Source organism: Callithrix jacchus, chromosome 15 (genome assembly GCF_049354715.1).
Source record: "Callithrix jacchus isolate 240 chromosome 15, calJac240_pri, whole genome shotgun sequence".
Lineage (NCBI taxonomy): Eukaryota > Metazoa > Chordata > Mammalia > Primates > Cebidae > Callithrix > Callithrix jacchus.
Window position 1 is genome coordinate 61,151,770 of NC_133516.1, and position 13,911 is coordinate 61,165,680.

The 13,911-nt window shown below is 38.4% G+C and overlaps 1 protein-coding gene across 1 annotated transcript in view; it reads left to right on the forward strand.

Annotated features, from left to right (window-relative positions):
- LOC100415537 (leucine rich repeat neuronal 1) overlaps positions 1–13,911 on the forward strand; it is a 330,007-nt gene that overhangs the window by 166,619 nt on the left and 149,477 nt on the right. The gene's annotated exons all lie outside the window — the stretch shown is intronic.

Below are 13,911 nucleotides of genomic sequence, written 5' to 3' on the forward strand. Positions count from 1 at the left end.
TCAAGTATTGGTAGTGATTGGTGCCTATGAATAATCACATGGATCTCTCAACAGAAAGGTCACTTTACAGAACCAGGTCACTAATAAGGGCCTGGGACATGTGTACCACCAAGTAAGTATGAAAATGCAGAGCAGAGTCAGGCTGTGCCCAAATCTTCAATTCATACAAGTGAAAAATGAAACCCAAGAAGGTCAACAGAAGGGGCATTGGCCTGGCTATCAGAAAGGTAGTCCTTTCCCTGAAAGAGGATAAATGTACTTTCCCAAGGTGACAAGATAAGTAGCAGAATGCCTACATCTTGTTTCTTGCCTCTTAGGAGAGCATGCTTTCTTTGTTCCCATGAACTTCAGAATGAGCCATATTTTCACTCAAAGCCTACTCTGCCACTTATATATGTGACCTTAGGTAAGTTATTATCCTCTTTACCATGCAGATAAACAAGACAAGTTCTTTGCTCTCAAACAACTAAAGTAAATCAGTCACAGATAGGTAGGCAAGTTTGAACAGGAGAAGTTGGTGTTAAGTGACTCAACTTTCTTCCCAGCACCAGGCTCATAGTATAATTATAACCAAGAGAGCAGGACTTACCACTTCAATAGGGAAAAGGCTCCCATGCTTTTCCATAGCTTCCAAAGTTGGGTTTGAAGATGAAGGAAGAGAAGGAAATTGGGACAATACCTTCAGTACTAGATAATATGTATTAGTCACTCAGAGCTGTCCACTGTGCTTACAACTTGGTGTATATTCTCTTATTCAATCCCCCAATAATCCTATAGATTATTATTTCAATTGTACACATGAGAAAATTGAACTTCAGAAAAATTAAGAGACTTACCAAATCATGCTAGATTTAGCACCAGGCTCCAAGCTAACAGCAAACTAGAGAGCTTTTATGTGAACAACCATATTACTACAGCCTTCCCAGTGCAGTTGCCTCAACCAATTCAGGGCTCTCCAGTCCAAACAAGGTGTTGTGACAGTCCATTCATACATTTTAACTCCCAGGAAACATTTCCATTCCCCATGGAGCAGAATTCTGTGATGCCAATTCAACAAATTCTGCAAGGTATTGGGGGCAATGTGACTATTATACAGAAATAAAAGACAACTTTGCTGTCCTCCAAGAACTTATAGTTTAGCATAAAAGTGGTAAGTAAACAGAAAACAACATGTTAGACATCTTATTCAGAGATATATTTGAGCAGTGCAGATGTACAAAGAAGGGGGAAGAAAATGAACAGGGAAAGAGACACCAAGGACAAGCTGGGGAGGGAGGAAGGGAGGGAGGAAGGGAGGGTCAGGCACTATGTTAGCTATATATTGCCTTATCTCTTAATTCTCCCAACACGCAGTTGTTGATATCATTACTCCTATCCATCACTGCTCCTAACCTTCATCACCCTTAGAATGATGCAGTCCTGCGTGATATGGTTCCTACCTTCCTCTGTGGCATGCATCCTACCACACTGAACCCTTTACTATGCCTTGAATATATCAATCTCCCTTCAACCTCAGGGCACTTGCTGTCTCTCTACCTCAAATGCCTCCCACTCCCTCCAGAAGTCCACATGGCCTGCTTCTCTCTCTTTCTTCCTTCTGCTCAAATGTTGCTTCCACAGAAAGGCTCTCCTTGATGCCCCTAATAACCCACCTCTCAGCTCCACTCTCATCTCCTTACTCTGGTTTATTTTTCTTCAAGGCACTTATCATTACCAGTCCTCCTTTGTTGGTATTTGTTTGTTGTTTGTCTCCCCATTCCTCCACTAGAATGTAAGTATTTATTCTCTCTCAGGATAGCGGGCAGTGACTCTTTATATATCCCCAGAGGAGTCTAAACAGTGCCTGGCACATAGTAAGGGCTCAATAGAAATTTTATGAATGAGTTAACAAATCTGCCTACGTAAGATATGGAAACTGAAGTTCCGACAAGTTAGGCCTCTTGGCCAGGTCACATAAATGGACCTACCAATTTTATGACATTGTTACACTCATTCCTACCTCAGGCTTTGGGTCTTGAAAATCTCTCTTCCTGCAGCTCTGCTGACGGATCTTCATAGATCTGGCTCATTCCCATAGCTTCCGAAGGACCTTCTGGGGTCACCTGCTTTAGAATTGCCCCTTCCACTCCCATCACCCGAGTTTACATTCTCCATGACACTTACTACTCTCTAGGATTACCTTATCGTTCATTTACTTTTTGTTATCTCCCCTATTAGAATGTAAGTACTAGAGCAATCAAACCAATGAGATGACTTCTTTCTAATTCATGGCCTGCCTAGAGCAGCACAAGCAATACAAAAAGAAACCAAACAATGAATGAGAGTATTTATGTAGGTCTCTTAGTACTAGCTATTAGTTATTAATTTTTTAGTAGCAGTGATTTAATAGGCAAAGATTATAGGAAAAAAACTCAAAACAAAGGCAAAATTGTGAATTAAAAGCTAGCTTTACTTAAACTATGTTGCCAAGGCAGTTTTACCCATAAATCTGTGTCCTGGGCAAAAATAGTGGAAATTGGCCTCAGTGCAATCAGAAGACTTCCAGAGGAGTCTTTCACTCCATATAGATCAAAAATAGTGTATTTCAATAAGACCATGGCTTTGGGCATCTACATGTACAATTCACATATTTGTTAGACATATAAACATTTCAATTTCAAGAATGGCATCTAATGTGCAATTTAATTTGGACTCGATTTTATAACTCTCCGAGCTGATAAATGTAGTTATTTTCACTTGCAGCAAATGGTTTGGTTGAATAGTGTGCATGACTATCCAGGACTGGCAGAAAGTGAAACACCAATCAATAAGAGCAATAAAACTGGAAATCTACAAGATGTATAGCCTGAAAATGTATAATTTTTAATTCATAATTTACTTAAAATGAGATTGATTCTCCCAAAAGAAAAAACCAAAATAAATGATAAAATTGAAGGTTTAATGTACAGAAAAATGAATACAGTGTTAATATGTCTTTAAGATTTCTCCACAACCAACAGAGAAGACATGGTAACTTCTGGACCCTGAAGTAAATCCTATCTTTATTTTGAGGATTAATTGGATATAGCTGCTATTGCCAAAAAAATAAATCCATACTATGCCCACCTCCCATAGGTTCTACAATCATTCCAAAGAAAAACAGTTGAGGAGCTAAAAGATGCTGTAAAGATCAGTGAATTTGGAATAAAAACATCTATATTCAAATATTGATTCTGTGGTATGTAAGACTGGAGATTTGGACAGGATGGCAAGTATGTTGAATCTTTACTTAAGGACCAACTCCCAGCCAGGTGCAGTGCCTCACATCTGCAATCCCAGAACTTTGGGAGGCCAAGGTGGGTGGATCACGAGGTCAAGTGATCAAGACCATCCTGCCCAATCTGGTGAAACTGCATCTCTACTAAAAATACAAAAATTAGCCAGGCATGGTGGCACATGCCTGTAGTCCCAGCTACTTGGGAGGCTAAGACAGGAGAATCCTTTGAACCAGGGAGGTGGAGGTTGTGGTGAGCAGAGATTGCACCAGTGCATTCCAGCCTGGTGACAGAGTGAGACTCTATCTCAAAAAAAAAAAAAAAAAGACCAACTCCCTTGCTGCCTACTTTTTTTTTTTTTTTTTTTTTTTTAAGAGACAGATCTTGCTATGTTTCCCAAGCTAGGGCGCACTTCTATTCACAGATGCATAGTATACTACAGCCTTGAAATCCTGGGATCAATCAGTCCTTCTTCCTCAGCCTCCTGAATAGTTGGGACTAGGCCTGCCTATTTTTGTGCTCTACATTTATCCATTTCCCTTAAGCGGTAAGGGATATAGTATTAGTATTTAAGACTTGTTCCTTGAAGCAGGCCTCCCAGGAAACAAGTAGGCTTTCTGCAAAGCGCCAGTGAAACTGGCAATGGCCTAAATCTTAAGGACATTAATCCTGGTCAATGATGGCAAGTCTTGGATCCCAGTACCCCAGTTATGCCAGATTCTTGAGCCACGAGTGCTGATGTGGCAAATCCAGTCAATAGCTTGCTAGACTATACAGCTGCAACCACAAAAGTTGGACTCAAACCTGCTAATTCCTCCAGCGGAGAGACCAGTGCTACCCCAAACATAAAGGCTGAGTTAGCAGCATGGAGCTATAGCTAACTCATATTGCTGTTGAATCCTGGCTGGTCACTGAATACAGCAAGGAGAAGCTGATGCTTCCCTAATAATTCAACTTGAAAGTCCCAAAGCCCAAGGATGGGAATCTCTCCCAGAATCTGACTTGTAGCCATTCTGAATTGCTGTGTGCTACCCTAGAATGTGATGAACAAAGAGAAAACCACACATCTGCTACTGCATATTTTTGTAAGTTTTTCTCTAGGGCTGATGTGTTTACATTCTGGCTATTTGTCCTGGTCCCTACAATGCCTCTATTTATAATAATTATGAAGGGAGGAATAGTACCTCTTGATAACTGTTTGGAAGTTGACAAAATAGAAAAAGAAGGTTTAAATGTCTATATTTTATGTATACAATTATATATGTTTACAACTTCTGCTATTCTTTTTCTCAGATCACATGATCCTCTGGAATAAACATGTAAATATATACGTGTGTGTGTGTGTGTGTGTGTGTGTGTGTGTGTGTGTGTGTGTATGTTTCTGTGTCTATATTATTCATATTGTATTTCTGGGTATTTTGAGGTCCTGTGGTAAAGGCCTTGGTCATGTCTGCACAAAAGTCAGCATGGGATATCCTCAAAGCTGCAAGGCTCCATCTATGTAGACACTACTGGGAGCAGGATGCCTGGAAGACCAAGCAGGGCTGCATGAGAGTATTTTGTAGCAGAGGCAGCATTTATGGAGATGTGTCTTTGTGTCTCAGAGGATTGTTGCAAAAGAGTTCACAAATGTGCAGTTCCCTATTCTCCCCAACCCTTCAAAGATGGAAAAGATCTTCATTTAGATGTTCCATCCTGACAAGTTTTTTTACTGACCTAGGCAATACCAGGTCCCCTTAAAACACACACACACACACACACACACACACTTCCTGCAATAGATCATGCTGAAAATTAGCCTTGCTGTCATAGTCCCATTATCAGGAGAGTTTGGAGTAATGCCCAGCCTAGTCCATAATCAAAAATTCTGGCTCAGTGTCCTGATTAAAACCACATTATCCTTTCTTATCTATAGCTCCATTCTGAATTTCAGTCAAGCCCAAGATGCTATCCAAGGTGGCTTGGAATGCAGGCCCACATGTTCCTCTCTGCTCTGAGTATAGGTAGAACCGCACAGCTGGGATTCAAATTGAGCTCTCTTTGGTTCTGAACTGCATGCTCTTTCCCATGAAGAAGGTCTAGTGTTTTTGTTTGTTTGTTTTTTTACCTGTTAGGGGCTGTAAAGGGTTGAACTCTGTTTCCTCCACCCTCCCTGAAAAAGATATTTTGTAGCCCTAACCACTAGTACCTTAGAATGTGACCATATTTGGAGATATGGTTTTTATAGAAGTAATAAAGTTAAATAGGGTCTTGGGTCATTCAGTGTGGGCTATAATCCAATATTACTGGTGTCCTTATATAAAGAAGAAACCTGAACACCAAGAAAGAGCCACTGAGGGATCAGAGAAAAGACAGGCATCTGCAAGCTAAGGAGAAAGGCCTAGAACAGATCGTCCCTCACGATCCTTAGAAGGAACCAATCCTACAAACATCCAGCCTCCAAAACTGTGAGGCAATGGATCTTGGACATCCAGCCTCCAAAACTGTGAGGCAATCAGTAGTGCTTTGTTATGGCAGTGCCAACAAATTAATGCAGAAGAAATTCAGAATTTTCAAACTGGACGTGCATGTCCGGGAACATTAGATTGTTGCAGCCATCCAACTGTACAGTGCACAGCTCTGGAGGGCAGCATCCCCAGGGCCACATCATGGTGCATTCCTGTGCTAGACAGCACACACACCACAGCCTCACACAGCGTCCCTCACCAAGCTGGCACACAGATAGAGTCTCCTCCTGTGAGACACCTGTCACATATGGTTCAACCTATTATAAATTTATCTAAATCACCTTCAAATTAAAGATTATAAAAGAAAGATGTTAAAAGACATACTATTTGATTTGTTGCAGTGCATTTAAAAATAGATAATTTAAGGGCCATGGAATATGGGACTGCTTTTTAGCCCAAATTATAAAAGCAGAGAACTGATGTGTGTTAACCTATCAGGAAACTCATCTGAGTATGAGCTGGGCAGATGTTTTGATTGTCTATGGAGGGCTGGGGTTCCCACTTTTCTCCCATTCATCTGACAGGATCAGTTTCTCAGGTGATAAATTAGAAACAAGGTGAGAAGTCGGTGGCTCTAGATACCACCTACTTCTAAGAGTGACTATAGCACTCTTCTCTGTTCATGAGATTCAGATTGCCTGATAATTAAAGCTGCCTCCACAACAGAATCGCTTTCCTCATCTAGTATTCTTGGCACAGGGTAACTCAACTGAAGACTGGGCTCATTTATCCATTCACCTCTATATTAAATACAATATCCAGGCAATGTCCTGGATATTGGAGAAAGAGAAAGAATAGTGCCAGTCATATCAATCTTGCTCTCAAAAAGTTTAGGTTCTAGTAGGAGAAATAAGGTAGATACATAGAAAATTCCAATATAGAATAGGAAACTATGTGTTACAGAAAAAGTGCAGTAAAAATGCCACAGGAGTTCAGAGCAGTTTAGGAAGGAAGATACTGCGAGAGTGATGGCATTTAAGCTACATGAATGACATTAGCAGATAGAGAAAATGGCATAAGGCAAGATAGAGAGGAGAAGCTGAAGGCTGACTGAAGTACAGGGCATGTTTTGGGGAGCTAGAAAGGTTGTCTCTAACTTCTTTGTACAGGGTTTTAACCACTAGACCAGGAATGTGAGTTGTAATCTAAAGACCAATAGGAACCACTCAAGGAAGACGACCTTACAGTGATGTTGACAGAGAAATTCCAGTGACAAGAAGTTACTCTACCAAGTGACTTGAAATCTCTCTCTCAGATCACTGAGTCTCTGGATTCATGCTAAAAAAGAAACAACAATCCCCCATTGTGGATATGGACCACATCAGTTGAGTTAGGGCTTGGAGGATGGGGAGGCTATGATATCCATTTGAAAGTATGGCTGTATTTTAGGGGATACAGAGAAAGCAAAGTTCAGGCAACTAAAGGGAATAGGAAATCCAAGCTATGTTGGAGGGCTCTTCCCTTTCTCATGTTGTTCCTGGGCAAGAAGCCAGTTCAGAGACATCATCAGCTTATTTTCTCACAAACAACAATTTATCAGTAGGAAAGTGATATTTTTCCTCTTTGCCTGACTCCTTAACACATAATTGGTAGTTCCTCCCATACCTGATTGTCTCAGAACAAAGCTGAAGAGAAAGTAACTATTGTGGGCTGGAAGAAATAAACTACTCTAGGCATCTTTGACCTCATTAGAGCCATTTACAGTGAACTTTAGCCAAGGGCAACTATTTAGTGAGGAGCTAGAAAGGATTTGTGGAATCCACTGAACTGAAATTTGGTGCACTGAGCTTATCCTGCAAAACTGTGATTATAAAATTACAAAGCTTGACCAAAGAAAGCTTCATGAATTCTGTGGACTTGTATCTAAAATCACCCTTAGTCTGAAATATCCATTTTCCCTTCTACAGGAATTGGCTAACTATATTGCTCTATTTATAGCATCTCTGTGCCTAAACACTATGATTAACTTACAAGTGTGGTTTCCAGAAATTTTTCAAAAGGAAACAGTTAACTATGGAAAGATACATGCAGAAAGATGTTTACTGCAGCAATGCCTAAGATAAAGACTAGAAACAATATAAATATCCATCAGGAGAGGATTTTTTAAGTATAGTACAGTAACACACTGGACTATCATCCAACCAATAAATAGAGTAAGTTAGATGTACTAACAAGAAAAGATGTCCATCTGTTGCCCATGTGTCCATTAAATATTGCTAAGAAAAAGAAACAGGATGCAAATAGTACATATCATATGAACTAATTTTTAACTCTGTATGTATGTTTGAGAAAGAGAAAAGCATAAAAATGGTCAATCAAATTAACAGTGATTATCTCTGGAAGACTGGGATTGTAATGAATCCTTCATTTTCTCCCTATGCACTTCTGAATGGCTTGGATTTTGTTACAATGAGTATGTACTGTTTTTATAATTATAAAAATTATATTTCTATCAGAAAAGGAAGATAAAGGACTAATTCTTCATTATGTTTTCCAAATTTTAATATTACTTATATCAGAGATGATTTTAAGATCTTTTTAAACTACTCAGTATAGTGGAAGCAATACTGGACCTACAAGCCAAAGTCTTCAGCTATGAGCTCCAGCTCTCTGCTTTCCCTCTCTGAGCTTTAGCTCTCTTCACACATAAAATAAGTGGCTGTATTTATCAACTCACAAAGTCCCTACTAGTACTCATGTTTCATAATTCTAACTGGAAATAAATACATGAGGCATTCAATCTTGTCTTCTGAGATATGGCCTAAAATGGGGCCCATAAACTGCTATACTCTAAAGACAAGTGGGGCCAGCCCCTCTGAACTCTTGGAAAAACTGAATTTCATAATAGAGTAAGTTCCTATCATAGATCCCCAAGTCACTAGCATTCACTAAGCAAAGAATCTGAGGGAAAAAGGAATGAGTCTTTTTTATACACTTAAAATCAGAAGTTCTGTCAATAATTCTACATTCATCTCTAGGCCCAACACACACCATTTATTAGACAGGAAACAAGACGCTGTTCCCCTTCCCCTTTCCAGAAAAAGTAAAAAATAAAAAAAAAAGACCACAAAAGCAAAGGTACCTACATAAAAGCTCACAGTTAATAAGTAGAAAATTCAGGATGCAAACATTTAATAATATCTGGGCTGAGTGTAACACTCCTTAGATCTTAGAGTTCGGGCTAAACATCCAACATCCCCCAATCCAATGAATTTCTTTATGATATCCTCCACAGCCCAATCCACATCTCTGAAACTGAAACATGTTAAAAGGAAAATACTTTGGAAGAAGGATAATTTCCATTTCCTTTTTCCATCCACATATGTGCAGTCACACTGATATAAAAGAAGACTTGAAAAATTTTGTGGCATACTCAGCAGAAAGAATGAAGTCAGAGGTAACACATTACCCAACTTCAAACTATACCATAACGCTATAATAACCAAGACAGCATGGTACTGGTACAAAAAACAGACACATAGACCATTGAAACAGATAAGACAACCCAGAAATAAAACTGCACTCCTACAGCCATCTAATCTTCAACAAAATCAACAAAAATATGCAATGGTAAAAAGACCCCCTATTCAATAAAAGGTGCTGGAATAACTGGCTAGCCATATGCAGAAGAAGGAAGCTGGACCCCTATATTTAACCATATACAAAAATTAACTCAAGATGGACTAAAGATTTAAATGTAAGATGTGAAGTTTTAAATATAAGAATCCTAAAGATAAACCTAGAAAATACAATGTTGAACATCAGCCTTGGGAAAGAATTTGACTAAGTCCTCAAAGCAATTATAATAAAAATGAAAATTAACAAGTGGAACCTAACTAAACTAAAGGGCTTCTGCACAAGAAAAGAAATTGTCAACAGAGTAAACAGACAACTGAAAGAATGGGAGAAAATATTATCATACTATGTATCTGACGAAGATCTAATAAAGAACTTAATTCAACAAGCAAAAAAAAAAAAAACTCTATAAAGAACTTAAACAATTCAACAAGCAAAAAAATAACATCATTAAAAAGTGGGCAAAGGACATCTCAAAAGAAGACTTACAAGTGGCCAACAAACTTATGGAAAAACGCTAAACATCACTAATTATCAGAGAAATGCAAACCCAAACCAAAAGACATACCAACTCACACGAGTCAGGATGGCTATTACTGGAAAATCATAAAACAACAGATACTGGTGAGGCTGTGGAGAAAAAAAGAATGCTTACATATTGTCGGTGGGAATGCAGATTACTTCAGCCACTGTGGAAAGCAACTTGGAGATTTATAAGAGAACTTAGAACCGAACTTAAAATTTAAAACATTCAAATCAGCAATCCAATTACTGGCTACATATCCAAAAGAAAATAAATTGTTCTAACAAAAAGACACAAGCATTCATATGTTCATCACAGCCCTATTCACAATAGCAAAGACATGGAATCAACCTAGGTTCCCATCAGCAGCGGATCAGATAAAGCAATGATCCCCAACCTTTATGACAACAGGGACTGATTTTGTGGAAGACAATTTTTCCGTAGATGGAGGTGGGGAGGGGAGGTGAAGAGATGGTTTCAGGATGAAACTGTCCCATCTCAGATCATCAGGCATTAGTTCCTCACAAGGAACATGCAACCTAGGTCCTTCTCATGTGTAGTTCACAACAGGGTTTACACTACTATGAGAATCTAATGCCATGGCTGATCTGACAGGTGGCAGAGCTCAGGTGGTAATGCTCATCTGCCCACCGCTCACCTCCTGCTATGCAGCCTGGTTCCTAACAGCCCATGGACTGGTACCAATCTGTGGCCCAGGGGCTGGTGACCCCTGGGATAAAGAAAATGTAGTACATACATATCATTAAATACTATATAGCCATAACAAAGAATGAAATAATGTCCTTTGTAGCAATATGGATGCAGCTGGAGGCCATTATCCTAAGCAAATTAACATAGGAACATAAAACCAAATACTGCATGTTCTCACTTACAGGTGGGAGCTAAAACCTGGGTACTCATGGACATAAAAATAGCAACAATAGAAACCAGGAACTGCTAGATGGGGAAAGGAGGAAAGTAAAGGAAGGGACAAAAAATTATGGGGTACTATGGTCACTAACTGGGCAATGGGATCATTCAGACTTCAAACCTTAGCAACACATAATAAACCCACAAAATAAATCTAAAACCTTTTTTTTCTGGAAAAAATGGAATTAAAAGATAAAAATAAAAAATATAAACTCTATTTCTCTATATAAACACTATCAAATTCAAGACATTTTTATAAGTAATGATACCAGTCATTTACTCAGCCTTAAAGAACTGAGGGTCCTGGGAAGTTAACCATGTCTTTACAGTCTTTTTACATTATTAATAAAAGAAAAATGAGTGTCTTTTAAAGATTTCTTAAGAATAGAAAATAAAAAGAAGTCAGGAGAGGCCAAATCAGGACTGTAAAGTGGATACCTAATGAGTTCCCATTGAAACTCTTGCAAAATCTCCCTTGTTTCATGAGAAATATTAGCAGGAGCACTGCTGTGGTGGAGAAGGTCCCTCTGGTGAAGTTTTCCCAGGTATTGTTGTGCTAAAGCTTTGGCTAACTTTCTCAAAACACTCACAATAGGTAAATGTTATCATTCTTTGGTCCTCCAGAAAGTCAACAAGTAAAATGCCTTGAGCATCCAAAGAAACTACTGCAATGACCTCTTGACAGTTCTGATTTTGCTTTGACTGGACCACTTCTACCTCCTTGTAGCCATTGTTTTGAATGTGCTCTATCTTTGGGATCATATCAGTAAAACCATGTTTCATTTTCTGTTACAATTCTTCAAAGAAATGCTCCAGGATCTTGATCCCACTTGTTTAAAATTTCCATTGAAAGCTCTGCCCTTGTCTGCAGCTGATGTGAGCACAACAATTTTGGTACCCATCCAATAGAAAGCTTGTTCAACTTTAATTTTCAGTCAGAATTGTGTAAACTGAATGAAGTGGGATATTTATAGTGTACACTATTGTTCATGTTGTTAATCCTTGGTCCTCTTCAATGAGGGTATGAACAAGATGAATTTTTTCTTGCAAGTTGATATGAATGGCCTGTCACGGCAGGCTTCATCTTCAAAATCATCTTGTCTCTTCTTAAAACAAGTCATCCATTTGTGAACCGCTGATTTCTTTAGGGCACTGTCTCCATAACCTTTTGGTAAAGCATCAGTGATTTCACCATTCGCCCACCCAAACTTGATCATAAATTTGATGTTCATGATGCTCTGATACGGCTCTTTTCAAATGAATGTCTTATCCTTCTTAGTGTCTCAAACTAGGTGCTGTTCAGACACGTTATAATAAGTTAGTACAAATTTATTTCAGTGCAAAAAAAATGTACAATTCATGCATAGGTTTTTCATAACACATTTTCTATGAACTTGTGAAGAGCCCTCATACACCTATCACTTACTTCATATCATTTACTTTAAAGCTGAAACCAGACTCAAGGTGTGGATCGCAGTTATCCTAGTCACCAGCAAGGATGACTTTTAAGATGGAAGAGAGATTAAAAATTAGATTTAACTTAGAAGTGTAGAGCAGCTGTATTTAATAGAAAAATCACGAAACTAGGAAATAAAAGACCTAGGTTCAAGTACTGTCTCTGCTACTCAGTTTTGTAGGACCTTTGTCAAGCTATTTAAGTTTTCTAAGCCTAGTTTCCATATGTATAATTTAGGAACCATTCACTCATTCTCATGGAGTTTATAGAAGGAGAGTTAAATAGTAAATAATCATACAATAAATGAATGTGTATCTGAAGACAACTGATATGGTCCTTTCAGAGAATATAACAGGAGTACCTGATGTACTTCATATCAGGTGATGCTTCAACTTGGATTTGACAGATTAGTCGTCATTAACTCAATGAAAGGAAGAAGAATATTCCAGGAAAAGGTAGCACCATATTCAAAGGCTCTATGGTGGTAGGAAGCATAGCTGGTTTGAGGAAACCAAGTAAAAATGGCCATTGAAAAGTTTAAAACATGGGAATGAATGTTACAAGGTAACTGCGAGATGATCTGAAACAGGGCACAGAACATTTCTTTAAGTATTAAAGCACAAGATATATTAGGCATTGATAGAATAAAAGTACACAAATTATCTAAAAGAACTCTTCCCCAGCACAAAGGCACTGTCAAAATGCTAGCTGGAGTTGTTCAGTGACTAGGGTACTCTGCTAATAAAGGCAGGAATGGAATAAAACAGCACTACAGTGACTTTTTCAAGTTGAAAATCTTCCAGCAGAAAGAACAAAAGATATAAGTTCACCATCCATAAAAGAACCTTCCTGTAGGGCAAACAAATGACAGAATTTGTCAGAAATCTCCACTGCAGAGCCACCAATGAATACTGACCCAGTTTGACATAGTACAGGTGAAATGCCAGAACAGAAGACCCCAGGTTGTGATCAAATGCAGCTGTTTGGGAACAATTCAAAATGCAAACAATGAACTTCCTGAACTCCTGGGTCAAGCTTCAGCCACAGCAATTATAAGCTGATTTGGTCACAACTAAAATTTATCCCACAAAATGGATATTTTCTTTTGAACTTCCATGAAACTCAAAAAAAGGTATCAACAGAATTGATAGGTCATTTTTCTTTCTTAAGAACACTGCTGGGGAAATTACTAATAAGACTTATAAATGAGGGTGATAAAATGTCAGCTCTGATAAGGATATTAATTAAAAGAAAATTGACTGTTGACATTTCTGCAAGTTCAGACTATCAGATCAAACACAAACCCAAAGGAAGGGAGAAGGTCAAGATGATGTTCTATAAGCCAGAAAGTGGGTTAAAAGTTTCTGGTCAAACTAAGGCACATGAAATTGAAGACCTGTGGGGTTTTATGCTTATAGAAAATCTAAACTAGAATTATCTACAACTTAAATGGAAAGGAATTTGTAAAAACAACATACTAAACAGCAATCGGCATGACAATACAGAGCAGATCAATGTAAATTTTCTTCTTTGAGAAAGTGAAAGACCACATAAACAAAGGAAGAAAGGGTATATAATCTATTGTAACCTTAGCAATCTAACTCTACATGCAATACATGGTACCAAATAAGATTAAAATGTAGATTTTTACAGTAATGAGGTAGC